Here is an 11,494-nt window from a genome sequence, read left to right as displayed (position 1 = left end):
ACAGTTTCTTTGTGTTCTGTTGCTCAAGGAGAGGTGTATCCAGGTGTAAGCGTTACACCACCGCAGCAAAGGATCCCAGGTCACAAGCCTGTTTTAAAGCCAGGGAGTCTGTGTGCGATCTGGGGAAACTAATGTCCCTGCTGGGAAAACAATAGCTGGACTTGAATGGGCTTAAATTTTTCATGGATTATGTGAAGTTGAGGTTTCACACTTAGCTCTTTCATGTTGAAATTTACTTACAGGAAAGTGAGTTAACATTGCATCCTCTAAGCACTAAACACTTGACTGTAGGCATCATACACTGTTAGGTGCTGGAGAAAGTGAAGGTGGGGTTCGTTCTTTTATCACTTACAAGCTATCTGATATAAGACAGATCTTCATGCACTGATGGAGGAATAAAACATGGGAAAGAGTCCGAACGAGTAAGGCATATTCTCCAGCAGGAGGCTTCTGGGGGGAAGGAATCCCAGTGGACAGGACTAGATGAGAGACACACTGAAAAGTTGAAGTCCAAGCTAGACCTTAAAACTAGAGATGATATGAAAAGAAAAAGAGGAAAGGAAATAGGTTTTTCCAGGGTGTATGGTGCCTGAAGGAAGATATAAGTAATGCTTTGGGAAGAGTGAGGAAATCTACTTTTCTCAGGGAGTTGAGGAGATCTTGGCTAGGAGGGAGGTTGGTACTAAGATAAAACGTTGTACAGGTAAAGGGGCTGTTTTGAAGGAGCAGAATGTAGAATTAGGACTTTTACCAGATCTTCTCTTTGAATCCAGGAGGGTCTGCTGGCCTGGTAGGTGTATTTGCTATATTCTTAATCTGCCTCTACCATACACTAGCGCTTCCCTAGTGGCTCAGATGGTAAAGAATCCACCTGCAGTGCAGGAGACCGGGTTCGATCCCTGGGTTGGGAAGATCCCTTGGAGAAGGGAATGGCAACACACTCCACCATTCTTGCCTAGGAGAATTTCATGGACAGAGGAGTGGGGTTGCAAAGAGTCAGAGGTGACTGAGCAACTAATACTTCCACCATGCATGAGACAATATAATGTAATAAATAGTAATAAAGTAATAAATCATCAAAAGAAGGATAAATTTCAGTTTCCTTTAGTTAAGAACCCCTGGAAAGTGTATTTATAGAACAGTTATATAGAAATTTATTACTAGAGAGATTTCCATTTAAAAATATCGCTAAAATAAAATTTAGTCAGTTCCAAGATTAATGCCCACTGTTAACTATTAATGGATAACTTTATATCCACACAGTCTAGATTTTAATGAAGATTATAGTGTTGAAGTTGTATATTTCCAATATTCTAGTCTTATGAAGACTCATAAGATTAGATATATTAGAAAATCCTCAAGTTATGGTATATTAGGTATATGAGTATGCCTACTCATTATACGTCATATTTAAAATCATTCTCCATCAATACTGGGAAACAGAATTCATCAGAAATATACGCCAATCTTTTGTTGGCTATATTGTTTCTGCATGCTGCTGCTGCTGCTGCTAGGTCGCTTCAGTCGTGCCCGACTCTGTGTGACCCCATAGACGGCAGCCCACCAGGCTCCAATAAACACTTGATTTTTCTTTTCCCAGTTTTATTGAGATATAATTAACATACTGTGCTGTGTAAGTTTAAGATGTACAGCGTAATGATTTGACTACATGTATTGTAAAATGATTATTGATATAGGTTAACATTCATTATTTCATGTAAATATAAAAGAAGAAAAAAATGTTTTTTCCCTTGTGAGATTTCTTGGGATCTACTTTGAAATATGCCATTCAAAAAAAAAAATTAAAAAAAAAGAAATATGCCATTCAGCAGTGTTAACTGTAGCCATCATGTTGTGCAGTATATCCCTAACATTAATACTTATTTAACTTTTCTTGAGATATAATTGACATATACATTGGCTTCATGTATGCCACATAATACTTTGATATTTCTATATATTACATTAATATATAGTGTATATTAGTAAGTGATGTGTCTATTAATAAGTGATGACCACAGTATGCCTAGTTAAGATCCATCACAGGTAGTTATCAGTTTATTTTTCTTTTGATGAGAACTTTAAGATCCATTCTCTTAACAAATATACAGAACAGTATTATTAGGTGTAATCACCATGCTGTACATTATATGTCCATGAATTATTTATTTATAACTAAATGTTTGTAACTTTTGAGTACATTTTCCCATATCACCTATTCCCTGCCCCCACGCCTGGCTGCCACCAGTTTGTTCTCTGTATATGTATTCTGTTGTTTAGTCACTAAGTCATGTCTGACTCTTTTGCAACCCTTTGGACTATAGCCCACCAAGATCCTCTGTCCACGGAATTTCCTAGGCAAGAATACTGGAGTGGGTTTCATCTCCTACTCCGGAGGATCTTGCCGACCCAGGGATTGAATCCATGTCTCCTTCATTGGTAGGTGGATTGTTTACCGATGAGCCACCAGGGAAGCCCATATGTATTCTGAGCACCTTGTAATTGGCTGCCTGTGTGTTAGTCCCTGGCATGAATGAGTCTGAGCATGTGAGCCCTCTAAGAGTCATTTATCAGTTTGCTATGCTCTTTTTAAAAAAGTTTTAACTATTTTTGGCTCCACTGGGTCTTTGTTGCTTGCATACAGGCTTTCTCTAGTTGTGGCGAGCGTGGGCTACTCCTTTGTTGCAGAGCACGGACTCCTAGGGCACTCGGGCTTCAGCAGTTGTGGCACATAGTCTCATCTTCCCCAAGACACGTGGGATTCTCCAGGACGAGGGATTGAACCCATGTCCCCTGCACCAGCAGGCAGACTCCGAACTAGTGGACCACCAGGGAAGTTCTGCTGTGCTCTTAAGGATGTGAGTCCTGTTGGTTTTGAAAGCAAAATGTTTCATCCCTCAGGTGCAGGTCTTAAGAGTTGTGGTGCCTGATGTGGGGTTCAGACTCTTTCCTGCTCAAGGAGAAGGTCCTGGTTTTGAATTCTGATTACAGATTGTCACACTGGGGATGGGGTTTATGGTGAGATTGCATCTCAGCCTCTTCTACCCACTTTGTGGGGTTTTTTTTCCTTCTTTTTCCCTATGTGTAGGAGTTGCTCACCTAGTTTTAGGTTTTGTTGTTGTTTTTTCCAGAAGAAATTGTTCCATATTTAGCTGTAGATTTGGTGTGTCTATGGGAGGAGATGAGTTCAGGGACTTCTACATTGCCATCTTGAACCAGCCGTATTACTATAATTTTATAATATAGCTTGAAATCAGGAAATGTGATGCCACTCTCTTTGTTCTTTTTTGTTAGGACATCTTTGCCTATTCAGGGTCTTGTGGTTCCATATAAATGTTAAAAAAATTTTTTTCTACTTCTGTAGAAAAAAAAAATGCCATTAATGTCTTGACAGGGATGCATTAAGTCTATAAATGGCTTAATTGCTTTTTAAAAATATTTGTATTAGTTTGGCTGCACTGGGTCTTCATTGCTTTCTGTAGTTGTGGTGAGTGGGGAGTATCCTCTAGTTGCCATATTCAGGCTTCTATTGCGGTGGCTTCTCTTTGTGGAACACGGGGTTTAGGTGCAAAGGCCTCAGTAGTTGTGGCATGTGACCTTCGTTGCCTTGAGCTTGTGGGATCTTCCTGGACCAGGGATAGAACCTGTGTCCCCTGCACTGGCAGGCAGATTCTTAGCCACTGGAGGTGCAGGATGGACATTTAAACAATATGAAATTTTCTAGTCCTTGAACAAGGATTTATTTATTTGTGTTGTCGTTGATTTCTTTCATCAATATCTTATAATTTTCAGTGTGGAGGTTTTTCACCTCTTTAGTTAAATTTATTTTTTAAGTATCTGATTTTTCTTGCCACTTTAAGTGGTATTGTTTTATTTCCTTTTCAAATAATTTGTATAGTGTATAGAAAAACTTTGGGTTTTGTATGTTAATTTTTTGTCAGGCAACTTTACTGAATTCAGTGATTAGAAATAACTTTTTTTTTTTGGTGGAGTCTTCAAGATTTCTGTATATTAAATCATGTCATCTGTAAACAGAGACCATTTTACTTCTTCCTTTCCAATTTTGATGCCATTTATTTATTTTCTTGCTATTTGCTCTAGCTGGGACTTCCAGTACTATGTTGACTGGGATTGGAAATAACAGGCACCCTTGTCTTTTCCTGATCTCAGAGGAAAAGCTTTTAACTTGTCATCATTAAGTATGATGTTAGCTGTGGCCTTGTCATATATGAACTTTATTATGTTGATACATAAATCTGTTTATAATTGTTGAATGGATGTTGAATTCTGCCAAGTGCTTTTTATGTATCTATTAAGATGATCATATAATTATTTCTTTCTATTAATGTGATGTATCCCATTTATTGATTTGTGTAAGTTGAGCCATCCTTGTAGTTCAAAGATAAATCCTACTTGATCATGGTGAATGATCCTTTTATCGTGCTGCTGAATTTGGTTTGAAACTATTTTATTGAAGACTTTTGCATTTATATTCCTCAGGGACATTGTCCAATAGTTTTATTTTCTTGTAGTGCCCTCCTCTGGCTTTGATATTGGGTCCATGCTGGCTTCCTAAAATGAGTGTTCTCTACTCTTTGACTTTTTAGAAGTGTTTAATAAGGATTGGCATTAATTCTTACTTAACTGTCTAGTAAAATTCACCAGTGAGGCCATCTGGTCCTAGAATTTTCTTCATCAGGAGACTTTTGATTACTGATTTAGTCTCTTTACTATTAATCTGTCCACATTTTCTGTCTCTTCCTAATTCAGTCTTGATAGGTTGTATGTTTCTAGGAATTTTTCCATTTTTTTCTAAGTTGTCTAATTTGTCGGCATATAGCTGTTCACAGTAGTCTCTTATGACCTTTGTATTTTTATAGTACCAGTTGTAATGTCTCATTTTCACTTATGATTTTGTTGATTTGTTTCCTATTTTTTCTTTGATTAAAGTTTTCTCAATTTTCAAAGAGTCAACTCTTAGTTTGTGACTCTTTTCTGTTGTTTTCCTGTTCTATATTTTATTTCTACTCTAACCGTATTTCCTTCCTTCTGTCAGTTTTGGGATCAGTTTGGTCTTCGCTTTCTAGCTCCTGTAGGCATAGAGTTAGGTTGTTTTGAGGTTTTTCTTCTTTACTAATGTCGGCATTTATTTCTGTAATCTTTCCTCTTAGAAATGCTTTTGCTGAATCACAATTTTGGTGTACTGTTTCCATTTCAAGATGTTTTTATTATTTCCCATTTAATTTCTTCTTTGATCCCTTGGTTATTCAGGAGAGTGTTGTTTAATTTCCCTGTATTTGTGAAGTTTTCAGTTTCCTATTATTGATTTCTAGTTTCATCTCCAGAGAAGGCAATGGCAACCCACTCCAGTACTCTTGCCTGGAAAATCCATGGATGGAGGAGCCTGGTAGGCTGCAGTCCATGGGGTCACTAGGAGTCAGACACGACTGAGTGACTTCACTTTCACTTTTCACTTTCATGCATTGGAGAAGGAAATGGCAACCCACTCCAGTGTTCTTGCCTGGAGAATCCCAGGGATGGGAGAGCCTGGTGGGCTGCCGTCTATGGGGTCGCACAGAGTCAGACACGACTGAGGCGACTTAGCAGCAGCAGCAGTTTCATCTCATTGTGATCAGAAAAGATACTTGGTATGATTTCGATCTCTTTGAACTTGCTAAGATTTGTTTTGACCTAAAATAATGATAAACATAGAAAATGTTCACGTGCACTTGAGAAAAATGAACACTGCTGTTGTAAGACAGAATACTTTGTGTATGTTAAGTTAATTTGGACTATAGTATTGTTCAAACCTATTGGTTCCTTATTAACTCTGTCTGGATGATCTGTCTTATTGAGGGTGGGGTATTAAAGTCCCCATCTATTATTCTGTTGCTGTTTATTTTTTCTTTCAGCTCTGTTAGTTTTTGGTTTACATTTTTAGGTACTCTGATATTGGATACAATATTTCTGATTGTTAAATCTTCTTGATAGGTTGGCCCTTTTTTAAATTATGTAATGATTTTTCCCTCATAACCATTTTTAATTTAAAATATATTTTTTCTCTGATAGAGCTACCCTTTTTTTTAACTCTTAATTTGCTAAAATCTTTTTCCATATCTTCACTCTCAATTTCTGTGTGTCTGTGTGTCTTTAAGGCTAAATGAGTCTCTTTTTTATGATGTGAGTGTGATTACTATAGGCTCTTCCTTTGTGATTATCATGAGGCTTGAATATAAAATTTAAAAATTTTATCACCCTATTTTGAATTGATAATGATTTAATTTTGATAGTGCTCCTGAGCTTTATACTTTTACTTTGCCCCTCACATTTTAGGTTATTGATGTTACAGTTTATGTGTTTTTTATGTTTTGTATCAAATAACAGATTATTGTGGTCATTTTCTTTTTACTACATTTGTTTTTTAATTTTTAAACTAGAGTTGCAAATAAATTATGCACCATTACTATATTATAGAATCTTTCTTTGACTTTATAGTTAACATTATCAGTGAGTTTAATGCTACTTTCTTATGTTTTTATAATGTTGATTAGTGTCCTTTTACTGCCGCATAAAGAGCTCCCTTTAGCATTTGTTTGTTTTTTGGGTTTTGTTTTAAACTTTAAAGTGTTTATTTTGACTTGACCCACTTATATTTCTCAGAATGGGAATATATACATTATTTACCAATAAATGCTTAATGCTTTAAATTTACAATTATTTACAGAAACTTGGAAATCATTCTAATTAAATGGGAAAAAGTACAATTTTTCTGCTCTTATAATTCAAAATATATTTAAAATAACATTTATGCAGCAGCCAAAACCTTTAACCAAAAATTCAGAACTTCAATCTCTTAAACTTAACAAAATGGCTACATTCTAATTTAATTATCTTGATTATTAACACAGGAAAAAAAAATGGTGGCTCCTAAGGTAAGGGAGTCTAGCAACTGGTACAGTGTTCTTTCTGGGTACTCAAAGCTGTCTTTATTATCTTTACTTCATTTGTTCAAGCACAGACAATTGCTCTAACTTTAAAGAACGTTTAAATGAACTTTTGACATTTAATATTGGTGATGTTTGCTAACATTTAAGAATTTCAGTAATGAGACTAAGAAAATGACCACAATTAAAATTATCTTAAAGGACTTACTGACACACCAAGCAATTTAATAGTGTTTTTGAATTACGTGGTGTTTCTTTCATAAACATAGCACCTTATTAAATACCTGGTAACCACTTTGCCATCACAATAAGGGTTGGAAGACTAAGTTCCAAAGGGAATTTCGTAATTTACTTAATACTACAAGACATCTCAGGCAAAATCAACATTAGGAATGCAAATTGTTGGTTTCCACACTCTAAGGGGATGCTTATCTACATGTGAACTGTCTTACTAAGACATAGTATGTTTCTAAAGTCCACAGAGTAGATAAACATTGAAATAGACTCCTGCTTTACAAATAACCTATTAAATGTGCCTGTAAAACTAAAAAATTTTTCCAAAAGATTGGAAGAAATATGGTTATTTTATCTCCTTACCCCAGGTAATTCTGATGAAAAGATACAAAATGAAGTCCAATCTTAGTTTGTAAAGTTTTGATGTAAAAGCTAATGTATTGAAATTCAGTAAAGTTTAACTCTTGTCTGAATTAATGTAACAACTACTCACTTTGCTGAGTTTTCACAAGCTGTACTCTTGACCTGAAAAATCACTTTTTTGTGCTGAGGAGATAGAGTAATCTTTGTAGGAGATGGGGATGCAGTACCAGGTAAGTCAGTTCCTCCATCAGACATACTTGGTGATGATGCCAAATGGGGGACTTTCTTTCTTCCAAGGAATCCTCCTCCCTCAAATCCTTTCTTCTGTAACTCTATTTTCATTTTCATCTTCTGATGACCTTTTCTTGGATTCTAGAAAATCTTTGGCTATTTTATACACGTCCACTCCCCATCTGATCCTAACTTTTAAATTTCTGTTCCGTGAGACTTTCTCTTAGACACATTACGTTACCCTGTTGCCTGCTTTACTTCAGCTTGTATTGGACCCAAATTACTATTTTCAGGGACAATGCTTTCTATATTTCTGTTCAAGCTTACAGTCTGGAAGTCCCTGTAACTGAAAGCTCTCAGTCCTCCTTGCTCTTTCTAACAAAGGACTTTCTCTGGTAAGGTCTCATGGAACCATAAGTAACTGCTTCACGGATGGTTTCATTGTATTGGAGCTGAAGACTAGAATCTGATATCCAAAGATGGCTATGCTGAACCACAGAAGTTGCCAGACTGATCTTAGGAGTAGCATAGTGAGATGTGCATACATCACACTGATCCAGTATTTTGAGCAAATCTTCAGTTAGATCACCTACATCCTTATCCTCACTTTTGTTAACCATATCCATGGTAGTGGTCAGATCCCACATCTGAATGTGGCCGTTTGTGTGACCTATGAATAAGTAGCACCTTGGCCTTGAGCCCATCCTACCAGAGCTCTCACATTCTCTCACTGTAAATGAGGATATTGCAGTACTGTCAACAGCTTGGATTTCACAGATTCTTTTTCCAGTATATGAGTCTTACATCTTGTTTTACAAGCTTACAAGTCTTACAGTTTGTTAGTGAACAACTTTCTGGATAAGCACCTGCTGATCATCTCACTCTCTAAAAGACCCGATATTGTTTCCAGAGGAAGAGCTTCCATGGCTTTCTGTCTCCTCCAGAGACAGTATCTTGAATGATGTCCCTTTAGCATTTCTTGTAAGGCATGCCTAGTGCTTATGAACTCCCTCAGCTTTTGTTTGTTTGGGAAAGTCTTTATCCATTACTTAAGGGCAGCTCTTCCAGGTATAGAATTCTCAGCTGACAGTTTTTTCTTTCAATGTTTTGAATATATCATTCCATTCTCTCCTTGCCCTCAAAGCTTCTGTGGGAAAAGCTGCTGATGTTATGAGTGTTCTTTTGTGTGTAGCTCCGCTCTTTTCTTCCACTGCGTTCAAACTTATTTTTAGCTTTCACTTTGACAATTTAATTATAATCTGTCTTGGTGTAGCCCTACTTAGGTTCACCTATGTGGGGACTTTTGAAAGTGAAAGTATGAAAGTGAAGTTGCTCAGTCGTGTCCGACTCTTTGCGACCCCATGGACTGTAGCCTGCCAGGCTCCTCTGTCCATGGGATTTTCCAGGCAAGAATACTGGAGTGGGCTGCCATTTCCTTCTCCAGGGATCTTCCCAACCCAGGGATCGAACCCAGGTCTTCCGCATTGTAGGCAGACGCTTTTACCGTCTGAGCTACTAGGGAAGCCTCTGTGGGGACTTTTGGGCCTCATGAATTTGGGCATTCATTTCTTTCCCAAGATTGGGGAAGTTTTTAGTCATTATTGCTTTAAATATGCTTTCTTTCCCTTTCTCTTCTGAAATGCTTCTGAAATTCTCATAATGCCAATATTGTTTCTTTCAATTGTGTCCTATAAGTTACATATTCTTTCTTACACTCTTTACATTCTTTGTTTTCTATTATATTTGCCCCTCTGACTGGATTATTTCAAATGTTCTGTCTTCTAGGTCTTTTGCAAGGTCAAGTCTGTTGACTTTTGAGTCAACAGTTTTTAACAGTTTGACTTTTTAGTCATTGAGTTCAATCATTGTAATCTTTAACTCTAGGATTTCTGTCTGGCTTTTTGATGGTTTCTGTTTGTTGAACTTGTTTTGTTTGTCATTGTTTTCCTGATTGTTTACTTGTCTGCTGTGTCTTATAGTTCACTAAATTTCTTTAGGAGGATCATTCTAAATTCCTTGTCTGACAATTCATACACCTCCATTCCTTTAGGTTCAGCTATTGGAACTTTATATCCTTGTGTGTCACGTTTACAAGTTTACCTGATTTTTTTTGTTGTTGTTGTTCCTTGATTCCTTATGTTGACATCTGTGCATTTTAATAAAAAGTCTCTAATTCCAGACTTTTAAAATTTGCTTTGGCACAGACCTTTACTGGTTGGTTCATTTAGGGTTGCTGGACATGTTTGATGGTAATATCTTTGGACAGGTGGGTCTTGCCATTGGGGTGTATTTTCAGATGAGTCCACTGTTCAAGGTGGGGTCTGGGGTGGTACTTCTGACTGAGAATGGTTATATAGGAATTTTGGCTCTGTTCCCTTACTAGGTAAGGCTGTAGGATGGGCTCCATGGTTACCTGAATTCTCTGGTCAGACTTACTAGATAATTGGAACTGGATACTATTCTCCACGGTAGGCAGAACTATGAATTAGCTTTCTTTCATCAATAGGGCAGCAGGGCAGGCTCGAGGGCCTTCATAACTCCTTGTTTGGTTATCTGAATCAGGCAGGTATGTGCACTGAATTATATGGCCAGATGAGGTCACTGGTTTTGCCCTGCAGACAGAAAAGCCACAGCCTGTGTTCTCTGTTCAAGCATCACTGTAAGCAAGGTTGTTGGGTGGGCTGTACAGCTTCCAGTCTGCTCTGGTTAGGTTTCCTGGCTGGGCAAGCTGAATGCTGTGTAGCAATGGGAGGGCAACAAATCAGTTTCCTGCCCAGGTAGAACAGGAGAATCATCTCCAAGGCTGGCAAGGCTCTTTGTGGTCTTGATTCAAGTTAACCCATTCTCCAAGTTCCCTGGCCAAACAGGGCCACTGGCTTTGCTTTGCAGCCTATCATCTCTGCCTGCCATACTCTCTACTTGAGTGTTGCTGAGCTATGCAGCTTCCAGGTGTTTTGGCCAGGTGGGCCAGGAGGTACAGTCACCAGTTGATAAAGGGATGGTTTAATTCCTCTGCCTGGGTGAAATGGAAAGGTCGGCTCCAAGCTGTTCTCAGGTGTTCTGGATCAGGTTTTCTGGTCGGGAGAGGCCAGACGCTACACTCAGTAATGGATGGGTGTATGAATTAGTTCCCCTGCTTTGATGGAGCCCAGAACACACCCAAGCCTGGCAAGATTCTTTGTGGTTTTGACTCAATTTGACTTGGCCCTTCCAAGTACCCTGGCCCTATACTGACAGACTTTGCTTTGCAACTGTGATAACAGCCTGCCATTCTCTGCTCAAGCAGAGCTATATAGCTCTGTATTCCTGAGCTGTGTAGCTTCCAGGCTTTCCGGTCAGGGGGTACTGGGAACTGCACTCAGCAGTGGGTTGGGCTATGACGCAGCTCCTCTGCTGCAATGGGGCAGACCAGACTCTAGGGATAGCAAGGCTCTTCATTTGAGGATCTGAATCAGGAAGACTTGCATCCCACAGGTTTTCCTGGTCATAGCTCAGCATGTGAGCAGAGTCTCTGGGACAACTAGTTGGACCCTGCAAGTAGGAACTTGGGTCTGCCAAGATGCAAGTGCTGGTTCTTGCAAGCCCCTACCCCTTATCCATCATAATCATAATTTCAGTGACCAAGCTCCACAGATCTCCCCACAATTCCTGTGGAATGAGACCAGACTGGGGCTACCAAGAAGTGACCCACAACACTGTAGAGGCTAGAGGTTCACTCTAGG

The 11,494-nt window shown here is 38.4% G+C and overlaps 1 pseudogene; it reads right to left on the bottom strand.

Annotated features, from left to right (window-relative positions):
• Positions 1-7,683: 7,683 nt before the first annotated feature.
• LOC145545690 (BTB/POZ domain-containing protein KCTD3 pseudogene) lies at positions 7,684-10,179 on the bottom strand (annotated as a pseudogene).
• Between the last annotated feature and the right edge of the window lie 1,315 nt (positions 10,180-11,494).

This window comes from Giraffa tippelskirchi, chromosome 4 (assembly GCF_054371585.1).
Source record: "Giraffa tippelskirchi isolate mGirTip1 chromosome 4, T2T-mGirTip1v1.2.pri, whole genome shotgun sequence".
Lineage (NCBI taxonomy): Eukaryota > Metazoa > Chordata > Mammalia > Artiodactyla > Giraffidae > Giraffa > Giraffa tippelskirchi.
This window is presented reverse-complemented; position numbering and strand designations above follow the sequence as displayed.